The 4,101-nt window shown below is 40.9% G+C and overlaps 1 protein-coding gene across 1 annotated transcript in view; it reads right to left on the bottom strand.

The window, feature by feature from the left end:
• The window catches only part of LOC111672395 (sodium channel protein type 2 subunit alpha-like), a 35,198-nt gene extending 32,292 nt beyond the window's left edge, over positions 1–2,906 (bottom strand). Inside the window, exon 1 of the mRNA XM_023429799.2 lies at positions 2,646–2,906. The gene's annotated coding sequence lies outside the window, so the exon portion shown is untranslated. The remainder of the gene's footprint in view (positions 1–2,645) is intronic.
• Positions 2,907–4,101: the final 1,195 nt, after the last annotated feature.

Raw genomic sequence — 4,101 nt, 5'->3', positions numbered from 1 at the left:
GGGTGGGGGGGGTTGCAAAGCCTGATCGACCCTGTAGGTCTAACATCCACACCCACCTCTGAGCCCCAGCTATCAGTATGGTCAACCCTGGAGTCAAATATAACATGACAGGCTGGAAACATATAGGGACAGATGACATTTCCGCACATCTATGATATTCATCACATGATACAGCCTATACTATCTCCAGTGCACTTCAAATCTTGTTGTGATATTTCAAGGGTTATCTGCGGTTTTCAAGAAAATTTCCACACAATGACACAACGCTGTTGCCAGGCAATAGAAAAAAAAACAAAAGGAGCCGTCACACCGACTTGTCACGCTCTAAATTTCCTTCCTTTCAGCAAGGTGGTCAAGCAGTTAAATGACGAGGTTGAAATAACACTCAAATGTCCATGTGCTGGACAGAGATGCCAAAAAATGTCTTCAAAAGTTAAGCCAGAAGTCTGATTCAGAGTGTGTATCTGTCTTTTCTTGTCTTACTCTTCCTCCACCACAGCTCAAACAAAATACTGTCTACTGAAGCAAAAACACTGAATTTAGCACTAAAAAAGACTGTAACTTTACCCACGATACACTTTGTGTAATTCGGACAGGTGAAGCCTCGTTTCAGCTTCAATTGTGGAACAGTGAGAATCCATTTACTAAACGAGTATTGTTTTAAGACAGACTTTAAGACATGTGAACTTAACCTTTACACAACATGCCCTCCTCTAAGAGCCCTCAAGCAAAAACACCAGCTCTCTCTTTTTCCACGGACAGACATTTCACTTTCCAGGAGCAGCTGCTTCAGAAAACAAAACAAAATGTGCAAACCTACCTACCGTATCAGACATTTTGAAAAGACCTAACAACAATACATCATCTCTGGAGTGTTTACCTGCTCACTGCTAATCCTGCTAAATCTACCTCAGTTGTTCAGGTTTCATGTGAATGACTGAAGCTGCAGCTGACATGGTGTCAAAGGGGCGCCGCTGTCCATGGTGCTTAAAGCAATGGCGGCCTGTGAAAACAAACAGAAACCCACCTAAACTATGTGTTTAAATACATTTAAGCTACAACAACATGTCTGTAATATTCATATAGATTTGTGTCACTACAGCGAGTTAATTTTTGACCTTAAAGCACTTTTCCTTTTGCATCCCCTTCCTTTAAAAGTGGCTAAAGGTAGCAGACGTTTACGTATGACACTTCTATTTTAATTTGGAGCGGCCATATTGATTTTCTTAACAACTAATATGGCTAATTAGAAAATCAGAAATACAGAGACGACGGGTGTCAGACGACATGCTACCTTTAATTGTCGCTTCGGTTTCAAAAGGAGCCGAGGGGGCCGCGGCAGCAGCTGTCGCCATGTTGATGATGTCTCCGCTTCATCTCCACGACTCCGACAAAACAAACGACACTTTTTGAATTATATCGACCGTTGATTAGCGGCGGCCATCATGTTTCCCCCCTCCCTCCCTCCTCCTCCTCCTCCTCCTCCTCTTTTCCCGCCTCCTCCTCTCCAGATACGCCACCAGCAGCACGACGACTCGCGGGAACAGAAAATAACAGGAAAAAGGCGACGGCACGTAAACACACACACGCGCGCGCGCGCACGTACACACGCGCACACACACACGCCGGTGAGCGACCGACCGAGGTTGAGGCTGTTAATCGCTTCAGCGGCAGCAGCCTCCCATTTACATCCCCGGGAAACCGGTGATGCTCAATCTGGGGTCCGGGAGCCACCTGTGGGTCCTTGAACTGTGGATCCAGGAGGGCTTCACTTTAACTAACATAAATAAATAAAATACTAACATGTTTCCCCCCCCCCCCCCCCCCCCCCCCGCCTCACGTCTCCATTTTGTTTTAGCGTATACAATTAAATGCCGAACCCACAACAATGAAGGTCAAACTCTAATCAGACACGTAGAAACTAGAGGTGTACTGAGGCTCAGTGATGTAACAGGTCCACAACAAGTCCGGCCATAAACCTCTGGATGGGTCTGAATGAGTCTGGGCGTGTCCTGCCCAGATGTTTCTATGCTTGTAATCAGGATCCTATATAAGCAGCAACTGGTTTACCATAAATAGAAATAAGCCTTCTTTTTAATTGTCCTTATTTATGACATGTCTTCAGAAGCTTTTTCCATCAAACATGTAAATAATAGTTAATATTTCGCACCAAAAAGGGCCTGTAGTTAGGGGGAATATATTTGGGGGTGGGGGGGTGCTAATATTTGAAACGTATTTTTGTTTATCACGACGTGGAGGTTATTTTTGTTCATTTAATTTGTTTGCAAAAGAAAGGAAAATGTCCTCATATAGTCTGTAAAGGTGTATATAACATGCCAGTTTAAAAACACCTTCAGTGAATTAGCTTTTATGAAGGGAAGAATAAAAAAAAATATAAAATATATATTACACTGAGGTTGTATACGCCTATCACGCACCGCAATTAGCGGAGGTATATCAAAGATTAAATATAAAAGATATATAAATCACAATACGTTGTTCTTTCATTGCCTATGTCTCAAACAAAAGACATCAACATTATAGTGTTGTTTCGTCTCTGCAGGTCCCGGTATCTTTCAGTGGAAGTAAAATATCATATTAATAAAGGTTGAGAGACGCTTCTCCAAAGATCTGGATATACTCACCACCATTACGGTGCCCAGCAGGTGGGGACCTTGAAGGTAGATCCCATCTCCGAAAGAATAATCCTTTATTATCGCAGGTATATTGTGAATTTGAGATTTAAAACCTTTGTCTCTTCCCGAGAAATCCCGTCCGAGAGGTTGGAGGATTATCATCTAATAAGAGCTCCTTTGATTTTTTCCTCTTTTTTCTTTTCTTTTTCTTTTTTCTTTTTTTAGCCGCCTTTGCTTGCCGTGGAGAAATCAATCCGCGCTTCCGGTCGGTTTGGCTTCACAGGCTGGGAGTGAATATCCTTAAAGCTGTGACTGTCGCAAGATGGCCTGGATGTGCACTGCTAGAAAATATCAAACTCACGAGGGAAGCAGAGCAACAGCAACCTGTTGTTGTTCAGAATTCAACCATGAATCACATTAAATAGTCCTTTTTTTTTTTTTAAATAAATAGCCCATAATGCAGATTAGATGAATTAATACTGAGTTTAATTTAATTGATAGCTAAAATTTGTCTTATTTTGGTAGCCGATTGCCCTATGATAATCATCCTGCATATTTATGTTTATTCTTATTCAATTTAATTTGCAAGTTACTTTCTAATAGACCAATGTAACTATAATACACCTGTTTAGTAATGCACAATGCATGACTTTTTCCAGGCGTTTACAACAGTGGTCATATGGTAAATAATGAAAATAAAAGTAAAGATAAAGATTATTGTTATATCACTTCTAGAAAGTGCAAAAAGCCACAGTCACATACTAGTGTATCTTTTAGAAGTTAAATTTTTGCTGACTGCTGTTAAGATCAAAATATAGTTTATTAATATCTTGAATGTTATACAAATAAAACTCCACTTCTACATTGCCTTTAAAGTATTTTGACTGTGTCAGAAAAGTTGGAAGCTGGATTTTATTTCTATATAATAGATAAAATTTATAAAATAATAAGGCATTTTAGATGAAAACGAGGTGGAGATTGAGGTGACAGGAAACTGTCATGTGCACGCTCACGTGGAAACCACATTGGGGTACAGACCTCAACTCCCTCTGCATTTGTCTTGTAAATTCATGCCACCTGGTGGACAGTTGGCTGCATTACACTCACTCGGTTACCTAACGCCTAATTAAGTTTATTTTCTACTGTAGTTGGGAAACTGTTGCACACAGCAAGCATATGGGAAAAACACAAAGGTGGACAAACTGGTGATCCCAGTGCGGGTGTGTGATATGAATTTATCTCAGATGTGTGTGATTTGAATAGGAAAGTAAAGTCTCAGTCAGCAGAGGTAGACACACCCAGTGTAGCATGTCACGCTCGCATGGGCGCAGGCAGTTTCACTTCAGTGTGCAAACATAACTGACAACTCCTTGAAACGCACTTTAACAAGCTGCATTTGTTATTATATCATTTATTTAAGTCCTGCAGCATTTGCCTAATCATTTCCTGTTGCTCATGCATTGCC

This window comes from Seriola lalandi, unplaced genomic scaffold (assembly GCF_002814215.2).
Source record: "Seriola lalandi dorsalis isolate HSWRI2012SDOR001 ecotype SW California unplaced genomic scaffold, Sedor1 jcf7180002054899, whole genome shotgun sequence".
Lineage (NCBI taxonomy): Eukaryota > Metazoa > Chordata > Actinopteri > Carangiformes > Carangidae > Seriola > Seriola lalandi.
The sequence above is the reverse complement of the archived record's forward strand: the minus strand, read 5'-3'. Positions and strand labels throughout refer to the sequence as shown.